Here is an 18,670-nt window from a genome sequence, read left to right on the forward strand (position 1 = left end):
TGTCTCCTTCCGTTTGCAAGTAGTAGACGTTTGTAAGCTGGATGTTTGAAAGTAGGGGTCTGCCCTATATGCTCTGCAGAAATTTGGGCCTAAGGTGTTGGTGTTGCCACAACACTGTAAGCCCTCAAAGTGACTCTTGGTGGGCCCTGAAACACCCTGCTGTGAATTATTATATCAAGAATTGTAATTACATGCCATTGTTGAACAGTGGTAGAAAAATTGGGCCTTTGGTGGTGGTTGTGGTGCTGGTGCCACAACACTGTAAGTCCTCACAGTTACTCTCGGTGGGTGCTGGAACGGGCCCTGCTGTGAAATATTATATCAAGAATTGTAATTACATGAACCTGTTAAACAGGGGCTGAAAAACTGGGCCTTAGGCACTGGTGCCACAACACTGTAACACCTCACAAAAACTCTAGTTGGAGAGCAGGAATGAGCCCTGCTGCACAGTATTGCCTCAAAAATTGTAAGTACACACCCCTGTTAAACAGGGGCTGAAAAATTGGCCCTTAGGCACTGGTGCTACAACACTGCAACACCTCACTTAAACTCTAGTTGGAGAGCAGGAATGGGCCTGTCAGGGAAATAGGCGTAACCTCGCGCGGTACGATCGCGTTAACGCGCGTCAGCAAACAAGAAGGCGCTATATGGTTCCGAGACGAACGTCCAAAGCTGCGTCTGATCGAGTGCGAGTACGCGGTGTAGGACGAACGCATTACATTACACGTCGTAGGCGTACGAACGCTACGGCACGCACACGACGTAACCCAGCCACCCTGCCTATTTAAACGTTCACCTGACAGAGCCTCATCGCTGGATTATCGTCAGCTTCTCCTGAGTACCTGTGCCCGTGATTCCTGCTGTCTGATCTCCCGTTCACCGACCCGGCTCGTTTTGACCTGCTTCTGTTGATTCTCCTGGCTCCGACCTCTGGCTTACATCTGACGCTCCCTGTCTGCTCCCAGTATCCGACCTCGGCTTGGCTTGACCTCCGCTCTCCGGCTCTCAGCTTGGGACCCGTTGTTCTGACCTCTGGACTGATCTTCCGTGTTGACCCTCGGCCTGGCCTTGACCCTGCCATTGGACTTCCTTGCACAGTTGCCCCAAGACTGATCATCGGCTACTGCTACCTGGCAACCTGTGCTACTGTGGGCACTGCATCCCTGTGTCACCTTCAGGGTTGTACTGCACTCGGCCGCAAGGGGAGCCCTCTCAGCATCTCGGCCTCCCTACCCGGACGTGACAGGGCCCTGCTGCAAAGTATTGCATCAAAAATTGTAATTACACGCCCCTGTTAAACAGGGGTTGAAAACGCCTCCCCAATGGGTCTCAGGGTGATTTCTCATAATGCCCAGGGCATTAACTCACCTCATAAGAGAAAGAAAGCCTTTCGCCACTACAAAAGATTGGGGGCAGACATAATTTTAATGCAAGAAACCCATTTTGCAACAGAAAAACAACCCACATTTTTTGACAAAAGCTTTAGTCAATTTTACTGTACTACTTACAACACGAAATCCAGAGGAGCCGCCATATTCATTAGAAACTCTGTCGTTTTTGAAATTCAGAGTCTCTATAAAGACCCAGATAGTCGTTATTTAATTCTGAAAGGCTCAATTAATGGTCGCTCCATCACCATTGCTTCGATTTATGCTCCCAATAATGCCCATTCAAACTTTTTTAATACATTTTTTGACACTCTAGATAAATATCACTCCTCGCACTTAATTGTGGGAGGTGATTTCAATCTAGCGGCCCATTCGGCCCTAGACAGAAGTAGAGTTGTCCCATCTTCCAAAGCCTTCCCCAAGTCTCTTAATAAATTATTATATAACCACCAATTAATAGACTCTTGGAGAGCACACAATGTTGGCATCAAATCCTACACATTTTATTCCCACCCACATAACAGCTTCGCCCGTCTAGACTATATCTTCTGCTCCCCAATCCTACTTGCCAACTCCTCCAAGGCTGACATCCACACATGCTCCTGGTCGGATCACCACATAGTTTCTTTTGACACCTCTTGCATAGGTCTAGCCAAAACTACACATTCATGGCGAATTAACGACTCTATACTTACTGACCCTTCATGCATCCAGCAAATTCGATCTCACCTTGAGCAATATTTTGCAAATAATGTAACACCGGACATGTCCCCTTCAAATGTTTGGATGGCACATAAGGCTGTGATTAGAGGCCATCTGATTAATATCGCCTCATTCAAAAACAAGTCCAAACTAGCAGACATCAGGTCCCTCACAAAGGATCTAGACCATCTATATCATAGAAATAACCAGAACCCGTCTAGCGACCTTCTTAAACAAATCCAGGAGAAACGCACAACCTTAGACTCCTTATTAACTTCTGATACTGAAAAAGCCCTTAGATGGTCTAAAGCTAGATTTCTACTTAACAGTAATTCATATTCCACTATGTTCGCTAGAAAATTAAATCAATCCATGAAACCGCCCCACACATATAAATTAAGAAATACATCTGGAAACACAGTGTCTCACCCTAAAGAAGTCATGAAACCGTTTTTAGACTACTATAAAAATCTCCTCTCTACCCCACAACCCTCTCCTAAACAAACCTCTTTAGATTGGCTTAACGACATTACACTACCTACCCTCTCCGCGGAACAAGTTGAATCTCTCAATGCCCCTTGCACTGACACTGAAATCAATAAAATCATTGGCACTTTAAAGATATCCACAGCCCCTGGCCCAGATGGCTTTTCCACGTCATATTATAAAAAATGTTCCTCTATTATTACTCCTCACCTTACTAAACTATATAACAATATTTTACAAGGCGCCCAGTTTCCATCTGAGATGCTCTTAGCCAACATGTCCCTTCTTCCCAAACCAAATAAAGACCATACGGCCCCCCAAAACTACCGCCCAATATCAGTGATAGATAATGACTTGAAAATATTTGGTCGTATCTTGGCAGATAGACTATCCAGAGTTATCTCTCCTTTAGTTGACCCTGATCAAACGGGCTTCATTCCAAATAGGCAAATTACAGATAACATAAGATTGACCTCAAACATTATTCAAGATTCCAACTTACATTCCAAACCTACCCTACTACTTAGCCTAGATATACACAAAGCTTTTGATAGCGTATCCTGGTCATATCTAGACATTCTACTTCCCAAATATGGCATTAACAATAACTTCGTACATGGCTTTAAGGCTCTGTATCACAACCCACAAACACGTATTAAACTCCCTGGCAACAATTCTGAATTCTTCCCCCTGACCAAAGGCACAAGACAGGGATGTCCCCTTTCCCCTCTACTTTTCGCACTTGCAATAAAACCCCTAGCCTGCGCTATCAGAAACAACCTAGATATTAAAGGATACTCCAAGGGAACCAGAGAATATAAATTAAGTCTTTATGCTGATGACGTGCTTCTATTTATAACCGACCCTCTCATCTCTCTTCCCAACCTTACAAAAACCCTAGACATCTTTCATGACTTGACAGGTCTTTGTGTAAACTTGTCCAAGTGCTCGGCTTTACCGATTAATATTCCCCCAACCTTAATTTCTTTGCTTAAAGACAATTTCTCATTTAACTGGAATGAGGACTCATTCAGATATTTAGGTATCCAGATTACACCATTATATAAATCACTATACCAAGCAAACTACCCCTCACTAATCAACAAGATTAAAAATCTACTTAAACTTTGGTCGTCATACCACATCTCATTCTCGGGCAGAATAGTTGCCGTGAAAATGATGATTTTACCAAAATTATTGGTTTTTTTTAGAGCTCTTCCTATTGCATTAGCTAAAAAAACATTAGACTCCCTACAAAGGGACATCAATAAATTTATTTGGCTTAACAAAAAAAATAGATTTAGCAATTCTCTTATGTTTAGACCCCAAATAAAGGGAGGTCTAGGTATCCCCAACCTCTGGCAATATTATCTTTCGGCCAGATTCACCCAATTAGCTCAATGGTATGCACATTCACTTCATATCCCTTGGCTCCGCTTTGAGGAAGAATCTATCCTACCCTATAATCTACAAGGACTCCTCTGGTCCAAATCTATTCCTCCACAGAAACTAAGGCATTTAAACTCTATCGTCACTCACACTCTTCAACTATGGAATAAACAGGCCACTAAATTTAAATTGTCCTCAGATACTCCCCCCCTTGCTTCCTTTCTAGGCGACCCTCGCTTTTCCCCCCCAGAAAGAGCTCATGATCATAATTCCCTATCGCATTGGAAGCTACATAATCTAATGCACCTAAAATCACTCTCTCACAATAACTCATTTCTCACCTTCACTAGTCTACAAATAAGATATGATCTCCCACCCTCGGAATTAGAGAACTATACCAATATAAAACACTTCTATCAGAAATTTTATTCACTCACACTCCACCCCCCTTACACACAATTCGAGCAAATTTGCATTTCCTTCCCTCGAGATAGGGGCATAATCTCCAAGATTTATAAGTGCTTAAACGAGTCCAATATGCCTGAGAAAACACTCCCCATGCTACAGTGGGAATCTGATCTAAATACCACATATACTTCTGAACAGTGGGACTCTATCCTTACAAACCTACATAAATGCACAAAAACAACCTCAATTAGAGAATCTTCCATCAAATTGTTACATAGATGGTACCTTACACCTGCCAAACTTAACACTTTCTATCCCTCAATTTCTCCTCTTTGCTTTAGGGGTTGCCCCTCCCAGGGAACCCTATTACATATCTACTGGGATTGCCCTCACATAAAAAATACTTGGCATAAGGCCAGCAAAGTTATAGAAAAAATAGCCGGTAAAAAGCTCTCTCTTACGCCCCAAATATGTCTCCTATTCTTCCCTTTACAAGATATCCCAAAGAACAACATTACCCTAATCCATACATTCCTAAGCACAATACATTGGGCCATAGCCTTTAATTGGCGCTCCACTACGGTACCTTGGCCACAAATCCTTAACCGCATGATGGACATCAAACTTTCAGAAAGAATTCACCACATGCTATACGACTCAATGCCCCTTTACCAAAAGAAGTGGATGCCATGGGATACCGCTCTTTTAATTTAAGAGAGAATGGGAGATATAGGGTGAGAAAAGGTGAACCTAGACTCAGCTTTTTACTATCTTCCACCCCCCCACCGCAACATGCAAGTATCAATCGCTATATAACCCTTCCCACCTCTACCACTTATATATAGCCAACATTACAACAATGTGCAAATTTACAGATTTTCTTCTATTATTCATTTAACCATAATCCTTGTTATATTCCTGTTCTACATTTATTGTTATTATCATATGCTTTTATACCTGTACCTTCGCTTAACTGTTTTATACTCTGACCTTACAAATAATAAAAATCGTTTGTAAACAAAAAAAAACAGGGGTTGAAAAATTGGGCCTTAGGCACTGGTGCTGGTGCTATGACACTGCTACCTCTCACAGATACTCTAGTTGGAGTGCAGGAATGAGCCCTGCTGCAAAGTATTGCATCAAAAATTGTAATTACACGCCCCTGTTAAACAGGGGCTGAAAAATTGGGCCTTAGGCACTGGTGCTGGTGCCACAACACTGCAACCCCTCACAGATACTCTAGTTGGAGTGCAGGAATGAGCCCTGCTGCAAAGTATTGCATCAGAAATTGAAATTGCATGCCCCTGTTAAACAGGGGCTGAAAAATTGGGCCTTAGCCACTGGTGGCAGTGCCAGAACCAAAAATATTCTTCCAAGCTATCAACAGGATCCTTGAGGAGGAAGAGGATAGTCAGCCAACATAACAGTAAACAATCTAAAGCTGGTGTGGAGAGTCAGCTTGGGGCAGGGTCAAGAGGGGGTTAAACGAAGAAGGCAGGTACTTCCCCTTCAGTCATATCCAGCAAAGAGAAATCCCATTTCCAGCAAGAGATATCCTATATCCAACAAGACACATCCCAATATCCAGCAAAGATACACCCCCATATCAACCTGAGAAATCCCTATATCCAGCAAAGAAACATCTCCATTTCCAGCCAAGAGGCAGGCTCATATCCAGCAAAGAGACAGCCCTATTTTCAGCAAAGAGACAAGCCCATATTCAGCAAGAGACAGTCCCATATTCAGCAAAGTGCAGCCCCATATCCAGGAAAGAGACAGCCACATTTCCAGCAAAGAGATAAGCCCAAATCCAGCAAGGGACAGGCCTATATATACAGAAAGTGACACCCCCATATCCAGCAAAGAGACAGATTCAAATAGCCAGTAAGAGACAGCCCCATATCCAGCAAGACACATTACAATATCCAGCAAAGATACACACCTATATCCAGCAAGGAGACAGGGCCATATATCCAGCAAAGAAACAGGTCCATATATCCAGCAAATAGACAGCCTCATATCCAGCAAGAGACATCCCCATATCCTGCAAAGAGATAGGCCCATATCCAGCAAGAGACATCCCCATATCCAGCAGGAGACAGCCACAAATATCCAACAATCAGACATCCCCATATCCTGCAAGAGACATCCCCATATCCAGTAAACAGACAGGCCCACTGATGCTTTCTATCTCTGCGCTGGTATCACGTACCTGGTAGAATAGCCTGAATGGACGAGTAAGGCCTCCCTTAACACTCTGACTCAGGGCCCCTGACAGTGTAAACAGAAGGTGCCAGAGTGCAGAGTCGCACGCGCACCAAAAAGTCTTTGCTGGCAGCAGGAAGGCTTGTGCTAGTAGGGCTGGTGAAGTCACAGGAAAGCTTCAGCAAGAAGACCGACAGGCAGGCAGATGACAGCAACAAGTAGCAAGGTCATGCAGGCAGGGTCATACATGGCTGGCATAATTGGATACAGGGTTCAGGCAGGATTGTGGTCAGGAGACAAGCCAGGTCAAATCCGGATCAGTAGTGCAGGTGCCAAGGAGAAGACAGGAGATTGGTCACAGGACAAGCTGAGGTCGGTGCAGGTGGAGCTCAAGGGATGGTCCAGACAGGCCAGATGGATAACAGGGATCACGATACGGGTTCTCAGGAAACAGGATACACAGAAGCTGAAGACAAGGCAGCACTGGAGCTAGGTACTGGCTGGGTTCAAATAGGCTCACTTAGCGACAGTGCCAATCATACTTACGCGCAAGTGCTGGCAGGCATGAAGTCCACGACGGCTTCTGTTTGTGCTCGCGCATGCTCACTTCTAAGCACCATAGCCCTATTCTTATGAGCAATAGGAATGCGCATTCTTCTGTGACTCAGGGTTCTTCTGGGGAGATGAATCTGTCTGCTGGCGGGTGCATCCTGACAGCTGGTGTCAATGTTCTCTATCTCATTGTCCTCTCTCTATCTCAGTGTTGGTGTCAGTGTTCTTTACCTCAGTGCCCTCTCTCTATCTCAGTGCTGGTGTCAGTGTTCTCTATCACAGTGTCCTCTCTCTATCTCAGTGCTGACATCAGTGTTTTCTATCTCAGTGCTGGTGTCAGTGTTCTTTATCTCAGTGTCCTCTCTCTATCTCAGTGCTGGTGTCAGTGTTCTCTATCACAGTGTCCTCTCTCTATCTCAGTGCTGACATCAGTGTTTTCTATCTCAGTGCTGGTGTCAGTGTTCTTTATCTCAGTGTCCTCTCTCTATCTCAGTGCTGGTGTCAGTGTTCTCTATCTTAGTGCTGGTGTCAGTGTTATTTATCTCATTGTCCTCTTTCTATCTTAGTGCTGATGGCAGCGCTATTTATCTTATTGCTGTTCTCAGTGACCGCTGTCTTAGTGTTGGTGCAAGTGCACACTTTCTTAGTGCTGGTGTCAGTGTCCTCTATCATAGTGCTTGCTGGGGTCTGTGTTCTGTCTCTCCCAGTGCTGTACTCAGATAAAGCTTCTTGAAGTCGCCCTTGTAGAAGAGAAGGGGCTGTGCGAGTTTCACCACCTCGGAGGGCTCATCATCCCCGTCGGGCAGCAGTAGATCCTCCCCGTGACTACCCGCAGGGGAAGAGCTCCCGGCAGGAGATAGCAGCAGAGAAAGAGATCAGCAGGCAGTGTCAGTGAAGAATGTGGAGCACCCAGCCCACCATGGCTGAGGATCAGCACTGGACTTAGCTAGGACCTTCCGACCCCCGCAGCAGAGCCCTGAGTGGGCGAGGATGAGGGCGAGTTTAGGGGCTGTCAATCACAGGTGGGCACACTAGGCACTGGCAGAGACCTGAGCTGTCCTGACTGTTTAGAACTCCGGAATGAAACAAGGGGAATGTTTTGAAAAATCATACACTGATTATTAGGATGTTCATGCAACTGAAGATAAAGAAAGCCCGTGGGAAGCAATACTCTTCTATTACCAAGGCCATCAACTGCCCATTGCACACAATGCAGCACTTTACCTTAGCCCCCAACTCCCTGAAATTGAAAAAATAAAATAAAAATGATTTGCATTTTGAGTACAGGTGATGTCGAATAAAAAAACGAGCACATAAACTATTAATATGTAGCAAGGTCTCTTACCTCTTTGATGAGAACCTCCAAGGCCAAGATAACTTAAATCCTTCAATATGTGGTGGGTTGTGAGACATAGTGGGTGCAAAGTTGGTGAAAGTCATTGGGCACCAGACACTTCTTGGATGTAAAAGAGGTTTTATTTCTTTTGACAGTCCTTTTTATATATTTTGGGGGGAAGAGGGTTAGGGCCAGGCTACCCTTAGATAGTTGCAAACTCAATTGGCAGAATATGAGACTTCAACAGGAGAACAGCCGTACAGGGAAAGGCCCCAGCAAAGCACCACTTCTGCATATGCAGGATTGCTGTCTCCTATGGTAACAGTCCTTTAACAGTTCCTAACTCAACGTATCAGTTTTTTCAGCTCCACTACTGTTCCTTGTAGTTCTTCATTACTGAGCTCCTGGTCTCTCACTATACCCAATGATTCACTGACTATGAATCCCTTGAGCTCCTCCAAGGCTGGTGGTGGAATCCCCTCAAGCGTCACCCCTGCTTCTCTGCTGGGTCCCTAGCTTGGCACTCCAGATACTCCTCAAGCTTCACCCCTGCTAACCGGCTCAGTCCCTGACTTGACACACAAGGCTGCTCTGCAAGCGTCTCCTCTGCTGGTTGGGTCCCTGACTTGATCACCACCTGAAGTTTCCTGATTCGCCACTGTGCCCGTTCGACAGGGCCATTTTAACAGCACCATGGATCCCTGGGCAAAGTAATGCACAGGGACCCCTACAAGCCTGTCCCAATTTTCACACCTACTCTCAAGTATTAAAGTATAAATAGTTGATAGATTTATTAGATTTGTTATTAGAATATTTGTTTATTTGATTTGTTATCCGATTTGTTTATTAGCTTTGGATGAGCTGTGCTGCAACTTCCCTGCAACTGTGTGCAATGCACGTGGTTGTGGAGGGGTGATGCAGCATTTTGGGAGGTAAAACAAGTGGTGAGGAGCTGACATTGTTTCCTCACTGCCTGACAAATGTCTCTAAAAATAAATTGAATGTGTGCATTGTTTTTCAGAGGAGTAGCAGCCTTTTTCAGGCTGTATTCACACATAGTGTAAATCTGCCGGAATGGCAGTGGGGGCATTGTGGTGCGTAATTCAGCTCATTATATGCTTACCTTGTTTTAGTAGGAACTTTATTTCAAGTGTAAAAAACATACACTTTATTCATGATAATGTACAGCAGTGAGACGTGCTGCATTGCTGTGAGATTCAGTGCGTGCGCTGCAATAAAATGAATTTTATATCATTTAAAAAAGCAATTTTTACTGTTAAAGCGGAGTTCCACCTTCAAGTGGAAGTTCCACTCTTCGGAACCCTCCCCCCCTCCGGTGCCACAATTGGCACTTTTCGGGGGGAGGGGGGTGCAGATACCTGTACCTATCTAATACAGGTATCTTCTCCCACTTCCAGGACAAGCTAGCCGCAGCTAGCCGCAGATGCCCCCCCCCCCCCCCCGTTGTGTTCTGGGAAACACCCAGGACACAGCGGCGACCAGTGGAGACGTGCAGCCCGACTCACGTATGCGCAGTAGGGAACCGGCCAGTGAAGCCTCAACACTTAACTTCCCGATTCCCTGACAGAGGATGGCGGCGGGGGCAACCGAGAGATGAGCGATTGCTCGTCATCTGCTGCTGACATCGCTGGAACAGGTAAGTGTCCATTTATTTTTTCAGGGGCACTCCTCTTTAAGCTGTTGAATGATTCAATAAAAATAAATTCACGACATACACTGAGCATCTTTTTACTGACCTACATTTCAGAGCCAGCATCTGCACCCACATTAAAGAGGAGCTCCAGCTCTCCCATGAAAAATTAAAAGTCAGCAGCTACAAATCTTGATAACTACCTGTCCAGGTAGCCTGTGATGTTGGCAACGCAATTGATCTTCGGATCGGCTGTCAGGTGCAGCTGCAGCGTCCGCTATTCCTGGTAAGGGAAACCATCAGTGAAGTATTTTGGCCTCACAGCCAGTTTCCTACTGCACATGCGCGAAGCGTGCTGCGCATCCTGATTGGACCAGCGGCAGAGGAAGGAGAAGGGGAGCCGAACTTCCAGGAAACGGGGCCATGGCCCCAGTCTCCCGAAAGGGGGGAATGGTATCTGTCAAAAACAGGTACTTATTCCCCCCCCCCCCTGAAAGCTGCTAAATGTGGCACCGGAGGGGGGAGGAGAAGGATATAGGAAGGTCGAACTCCGCTTTAACTACACACAGACACAACTCAATATTTAGATCGTAAGCTCTTTTGAGCAGGGCCCTCTTAATCCTCTTGTATTTTATTGTATTGTAACTGTATTGTCTCCTTTTATATTGTAAAGTGCTGCGTAAACTATTGGCGCTATAAAAATCCTGTATAATAATAATAATATTAATGAATAATTTAGTCCACATATACAGTAGATCCTTTCATCAGCATGCTTATATACATGAGAACTGTTTTCAAATTACATGATCACATTATATATATTATTGTACTAGCTAGCAGCACCTACCATTTAACTTATTATTTTCTTGGTCAAAATGTTGTCTCTTCTGAGGCTGAGATAGCTTCCTCCTCTGGGCTATCTGTTCTTCTCCAATGGTTCTCCCTAGCTGGGTGGCCACTGCTCAGCACGGTCAATCACAGTCCCTCCAGCAGATCGCTCTGCAGTCCGCATGCAGGACTCCATCACTACTTCACTACGTGAGAGGGTGGCGCTGGCGCCGGCTGGATCTACAACGAATAGCAAACAATTTGGGGTGTTCACGGCAAATTCGAAAGCCACAGAACACTCTTTAAAAGTCTATAGGAGAAATCAAAAGTGCTAATTTTAAAGGTTAATATGCAAAAAGTGTAAAAAATTTCAAAAATTAAAAAAAAAAAGATAATAGCCGGTTTATGACAATTCCTTTATTAATGTCTTTCTCCGCTTCTTCTTCCTTCTTCTGTTCTTCCTTTAGTTTTCTTCTTCTTCCTCCATCTTGTTCTTCCCCCGCTTCTTCCTCTATCTTTCTCTGCTTCTTAGTTACATAGTTAGTCAGGTTGAAAAAAGACACAAGTCCATCTAGTTCAACCACAAAGAAAAAAATAATAATAATAATATCATACAATCCCATATACCCAATTCTATACCCACAGTTGGTCCAGAGGAAGGAAAAAAACCCAGCAGAGCATGATCCAATTTGCTAAAGCAGGTGAAAAAATTCCTTCCTGATCCCCCGAGAGGCAATCTGATTTTCCCCAATCAACTTTACCTATAAATGTCACTACCCAGTTATATTATGTACACTTAGGAAATAATCCAGGCCTTTCTTAAAGAAATCTACTGAGCTGGCCAGAACCACTTCTGCAGGGAGTCTATTCCACATTTTCACAGCTCTTTCTGTGAAGAAACCTTTCCGTATTTGGAGATGAAATCTCTTTTCCTCTAGACGTAAAGAGTGTCCCCTTGTCCTCTTTGTTGACTTCTTTGTTGTTCTTCCTCTAGTCTTCTCGTCCGGTATCTTCCTCTGGCTTCTTCTTCCCCAATTTGTCCTCCGTACGATCCGCCTCAATGGGAGTCTCCCGCTGTGTGACGATTCTGTTCAGGTGACAGCTCTTATATAACAGAGGGCGGTGCCACAAAGGTGACCCCTCCCCCTCGGATGCACAAGGACTTCCCTATGGCTTTTCCCGTGGAGTCAGAGGGGGTATATATATATATATATATATATATATATATATATATATATATATTGTGAGGGGTTAGCTCGGCAGCGGGTGTGTGTGACCCCCTGGATGGGTTCACAACACAAAATCAGGCACAGCAGACAGCGTTGTAGGTGCAAAAAAAAACAAAAGATGCGGTTTATTTGTGCTACATATAACAGCCAAACAAAAATAAAACATGAAAATAAATCCTGGTCAGCTTGACCTCTAACTACACACTTAGATTCCCTGTCTAACAACTGAGAACAGCCTTGTGCTGCCCCAGTCCCTGTCCCTGTTGTAGAGGTTTGCCACACAGGCGTTAACTCACCGCACAGAACAGGTGTCACACTCCCCAGTCTATACCACACAAAAACTGGTTCCAGGATGGAGCATCTCCCTAAGCATGCTGGGGTTTTTTGTAGAGGTCTTAATGAGCCCACTTACTTCAGCTGGGCTCATTAACTCTTCCCCTCTAATTGTAAAGGTCTGCATAAAGCCTGAATCTAGGGCACACATATTTCCCATCTTGGATACAACCAGGTGACTTTACCTGCGTGCTGCCACATACCCCCCCCTCTTGTTTCAACCTTGGGGTTGTAACACAAGCAGTCAGACACGCATGTATCCGAGACAAAGCATCCACATTCCCCATTTTAACACCAGGGCGATGCTTAACTGTAAAGTTAAATTTTTGCAGGGCCAGGAACCACCTATTTACCCTCCTATTGGTCTCCTTGTTTTGAGCCATCCACTTTAAAGGAGCGTGATCAGTCACCAGGTCAAAGTGCCTACCTAGCAGATAGTACCGAAGGGAATCTAGAGCCCACTTCACTGCTAAACATTCCTTCTCAATCGTGGCGTAATTTACCTCATGGGACTTCAACTTCCTGCTGAGGTAAATGACTGGGTGCTCTTCCCCGTTCCAGACCTGGGATAACACTGCTCCTAACCCAACGTCTGATGCATCAGTTTGTACCACGAAGTCTTTAGAGAAGTCTGGTGAGTACAACACTGACTGGCTACATAAGGCTGTTTTTAAGGACTGAAATGCTTCTTCAGCCTCTGGGGACCATTTAACCATGACAGACTCCTTCCCTTTTGTCAGGTTGGTGAGGGGCACAGCCTGAGAAGCAAAATGGGGAATGAATCGTCGATAATAGCCAGCGATTCCCAGAAAGGCTCGTACCTGTTTCTTGCTGTTGGGACGTGGCCAACTCTGTATGGCCTCGACTTTATTGACTTGGGGTTTTATCACCCCCCTCCCAATAGTGTACCCAAGATATTTGGCCTCCTCCTGTCCAATGGTACACTTCTTTGGATTGGCCGTAAACCCAGCTTCCCGGATAGAGTCTAGGACTGCTTGTACTTTCGGCAAATGTGAGACCCAGTCTGTGCTATGGATAATCACATCATCCAGGTAAGCTGCAGCATATTTCTGATGGGGCCTCAGAATCGTATCCATTTTCCGCTGGAATGTTGCCGGTGCATTCTGTAACCCAAACGGCATTCTCTTATATTGGAATGCCCCATCTGGGGTTACAAACGCAGTTTTCTCCTTGGCCGACTCGGCCAGGGGAATTTGCCAATACCCTTTGGTGAGATCAAGAGTTGTCATATATCGGGCTGTTCCCAGCCGGTCAATCAACTCATCTATACGCGGCATGGGGTAGGTGTCAAATTTTGTAACTTTATTTAATTGTCGAAAATCGTTACAAAACCGCCAGCTCCCATAAGGTTTGGGCACTAGTACGATAGGACTGGACCAGTCACTCTGGGACTCCTCTATCACACCCAATTCCAACATCCTTTAAACCTCCCCACGTATTGCCTCCCGTCGGGCCTCTGGTATTCTATAAGGTTTTAGTTTTACCCTTTCTCCTGGCGGGGTGATAATGTCATGCTCTACGCCAGATGTTTGTCCCGGAAGCTCAGAGAAAATCTCTTTGTTACGAAGTACAAACTCTTTAACCTCCTGTTGTTGGGCTTTCGATAAGGTGTCTGCTATTCCAACCTCAGGAACTAAGCAATCAGGCTGTACTTGTGACAAAGTCTCTGCGACTAGGGATTCCCTATCCCTCCAGGCTTTCAGCAGATTGACGTAATAGATCTGCTCCGGCTTTCGCCTTCCTGGCTGTCTAACCCTGTAGTTCACCTCACTAATTTTTTCAATTACTTCATATGGACCTTGCCATTTGGCCAGAAATTTGCTTTCAACCGTAGGGACTAGCACCAAGACCCTATCCCCCGGGGAAAAAGTACGGGTCTTGGCCCCACGGTTGTACACTCTCTGCTGTGCTAACTGCGCTTGGGTTAAATGTTCCTTTACAATTGGCATTACCTGTGCAATTCTATCTTGCATCAGGGCGACAGGCTCAATCACACTCCTGTGAGGAGAACTCTCATTTTCCCAAGTTTCCTTGGCGATATTCAGCAGCCCTCTTGGGTGTCTCCCATAGAGCAACTCGAAGGGTGAGAAACCCGTAGAGGATTGGGCTACCTCCCTAATGGCAAACATCAGATAGGGTATTAGACAATCCCAATTCTTTCCATCTCTATCCACCACCTTCTTTAACATTTGTTTTAGGGTTTTGTTGAATCTTTCAACCAACCCATCTGTTTGGGGGTGATACACAGATGTACGCAATTGCTTCACTTTGTACAACTTGCATAATTCTTTCATAACCCGGGACATAAAGGGTGTACCTTGGTCCGTAAGCAGTTCCTTACAAATACCCACGCGGCTAAAAACAAGAGATAGCTCTTTGGCTATGGTTTTGGCCGAGGTATTTCGGAGAGGAATTGCTTCCGGATAACGGGTGGCATAGTCCAATATAACCAAAATGTACTGATGCCCCCTGGCGGACTTCATTATCGGACCTACCAAATCCATTGCGATCCTTTCAAAGGGGACCTCAATGATAGGAAGAGGTACCAGCGGGTTACGGAAATGTGGCATAGGTGCCGACTTCTGACACACAGGGCAGGAGGAACAATAATTTTCTATTTCCTTCATGACCCCAGGCCAATAGAATCTCTGCAATACCCTCTCTCTGGTTTTCTCTGTCCCCAGATGACCTCCCAGAATGTGTCCATGAGCCAATTCTAACACCAACTTCCTGTAAGGTTTGGGCACTACAAGTTGCTCAATGGTTTCTTCTGCCCTTTGAGCCACTCGATACAGCAGGTCCCTTTCCATAGTGAAGTAAGGATAAGGGCAAGTCTTATCTGGGTTCACTAACTCGCCATCTATTTTCACCACATTTTCCCGTGCCTTTATTAGGGTGGGGTCTTTTAACTGTTCTGTGGCAAAAATTTCCCTGTGAACCTCAAGATCCGAAAACTCCACAGACGGCATGTTTTCATCTGAGGATGTTGGCTCCTTCCCAGTTTCTCGAGTTTCCCCCGCCAATACCGACAAGGGAAATTCAGGAGAGTCCTCACCACTCCCAGAGGAATTCCGGTCATCTTCCTGGTTTATAGGGGCACCAGTGGGGGGCTCAGGACAATCCCAGAGTTCTCAGAATTTTGGAAAATCCCTTCCCACAATAGCATCATGTGGTAAGTGAGACACTAACCCCACCTGATGACAGAGGTTACCTTTGGGGGTCTCAAAAAACACTGAAGTTACAGGATACTCTCGGGTGTCCCCATGCACACAAATAACAGCCACCCTGTTTTTCCCAGAGACCTCTGTAGTAACTAATTCAGCTTTTATCAATGTTACCAGGCTACCTGAATCCAGCAACACATCAACATTTCTACCATTAATACACATTTTACATAAATGTTTCTCAGGTCCCCGAATGGCAGTGCATGCAACTGTCGCAAACAGCGACTGACGTCTCTCCCTTATAAAGTCACATTGCATAGGCTCATCCACAACGGGGCAATTGGCTGCAATATGTCCCTCTTGCCGGCAGCGGTAACAAATAATCTTTTTCACTGTCTCTTGCAGCATGGGCTTCCTGGGCTGCTCCCGCCAGACCTTAGGTAGAACTCCCACCCTCTCACTCTCTCCACCCTCACCCCTTGGAGTCATCTTACCCGCCACTGGGGATGATCTGGTCTTAGGATGGAAAGTCCGTGAGTCCCTGGAAGAGGTGGTCAAGTTCTCTGTAGCCAAGTACCTCTCAACCAGATCCACAAGTTTATCTGCATTTTCTGGGTCTCCATGGCTTACCCATTTTTGGATGGCAGTAGGAAGAGCTCTCAGGAAACGATCCATAACAACACGCTCCACAATGTTTGGTGCGGTCAAAGTCTCTGGCTGCAGCCACTTCCTGCTCAGGTGAATGAGATCATACATTTGAGACCTGGGGGGTTTTCCAACCTGAAAAGTCCAATTATGCACACGCTGAGCCCGGACGGCCAGGGTGACACCCAGCCGTGCCAATATTTCTGCTTTTAGCACCACATAGTCTTTTGCTTGGTCAGGCTCTAGGTCATAATAAGCTTTCTGCGATTCCCCAGTTAACAGAGGGGCCACCAGTCCAGCCCATTGCTCCTTAGGCCACTTTTCCCTTTCAGCAGTCCTTTCAAATGTGGTCAAAAACACCTCCGAATCATCCTCTCCAGTCATTTTTGTCAATAAACGGCTCACACCAAAGGATGCGGTATTATTGTAACCACTTGCTTCATTGGTCTGCGGACGTTGCTGTATTAACGTCTCTATTTTCTGTTGAAAACTCTGCTCTTGCTTCTGCAACAGGTCTATAAAGCGGGCTTCAGATTGCTGCTGGGCTTGTTGCTGAGCTTCCAAACTCTGCTGGTGAGCCTTCTGCTGATTTTCCAGACTCTGCTGCAAAGTTGCATTTGTCTGCTGCTGGGCTGCAAGGCTCCTTTGTAAACCCGCATTTGTTTGCTGCTGATTTGCATTTGCTAGAGCCAGCTTTCTCAGTATCTCCTCCATGCTGGCCTTTAAAAAAAAAACTGCCAAAATTCTCCACCAACTGTGAGGGGTTAGCTCGGCAGCGGGTGTGTGTGACCCCCTGGATGGGTTCACAACACAAAATCAGGCACAGCAGACAGCGTTGTAGGTGCAAAAAAAACTAAAGATGCGGTTTATTTGTGCTACATATAACAGCCAAACAAAAATAAAACATGAAAATAAATCCTGGTCAGCTTGACCTCTAACTACACACTTAGATTCCCTGTCTAACAACTGAGAGCAGCCTTGTGCTGCCCCAGTCCCTGTCCCTGTTGTAGAGGTTTGCCACACAGGCGTTAACTCACCGCACAGAACAGGTGTCACACTCCCCAGTCTATACCACACAAAAACTGGTTCCAGGATGGAGCATCTCCCTAAGCATGCTGGGGTTTTTTGTAGAGGTCTTAATGAGCCCACTTACTTCAGCTGGGCTCATTAACTCTTCCCCTCTAATTGTAAAGGTCTGCATAAAGCCTGAATCTAGGGCACACATATTTCCCATCCTGGATACAACCAGGTGACTTTACCTGCGTGCTGCCACAATATATATATATATATATATATATATATATGTATATATATATAAGAGCTGTCGCCTGAACAGAAGCGTCACACAGCGGGAGACTCCCATTGAGGCGGATCGTCCAGAGGACGAAGTGGGGGAGAAGAAGCGGAGATGCCGGACGAGAAGATCGGAGGAAGAAGCGGGGGAAGAACAAGATGGAGGAAGAAGAAGAAAACTGAAGGAAGAACAGAAGAAATAGAAGAAAAAGCGGGTAAAAAAGAAGACATTAATAAAGGAATTGCCAAAAAACGGCTATTGTCTTTTTTAACATTTTTACACTTTTTTTGTGAAATGAAAGGGGTACATCTGTACCCCATTACCAATTCACACGGGGGGGGCGAGATCTGGGGGTCCCCTTCTTAAAGGGGGCTTCCATATTCTGATAAGCCCCCCTGCCCGCAGAACCACACAACCACCAGGAAAGGGTTGTGAGTAGGGTGAGCCGAAACCCCCCCACCCGTTCGGTTTGCACCAGAACATGCGAACAGGCAAAAAATTTGTTGGAACACGCGAACACAGTAAAAGTCAATGGGACACGAACATGAATAATCAAAAGTGCTCATTTTAAAGGCTTATATGCATGGTATTGTCATAAAAAGTGCCCCCAGGGACATGTATCAATGCAAAAAAAGTTTTAAAAACTGGCGTTTTTTCGTAAGCAGTGATTTTAATAATGCTTAACGTGAAACAAGTGTAATATTCCTTTAAATTTTGTACCTGGGGGGTGTCTATAGTATGCCTGTAAAGGGGTGCATATTTCCTGTGTTTAGAACAGTCTGACAGCAAAATTACATTTCTAAAGGAAAAAAAAAGTAATTTAAAACTACTCTATACGGCTATAATGAATCGTTCCCCCTCTTTTCCTGCGGCCTGCCAGGTTGCGTGCTTGTTAAGGGTCTGTTATGGATTTTTGGGGGGACTCTGTTCTGTCTATCAGATGTTATGTTGATTATTTGAACCTGTGTTGTTAAATTTAAATATAAAGTGTGTAATTTACATAAGATGATCATAAGTGGTGTGCAGCCTCCATATAGCA

This window comes from Lithobates pipiens, unplaced genomic scaffold (assembly GCF_037356315.1).
Source record: "Lithobates pipiens isolate NorthernLeopardFrog02 unplaced genomic scaffold, aLitPip1_a1.2 Scaffold_30, whole genome shotgun sequence".
In the NCBI taxonomy this organism is placed as follows: domain Eukaryota; kingdom Metazoa; phylum Chordata; class Amphibia; order Anura; family Ranidae; genus Lithobates; species Lithobates pipiens.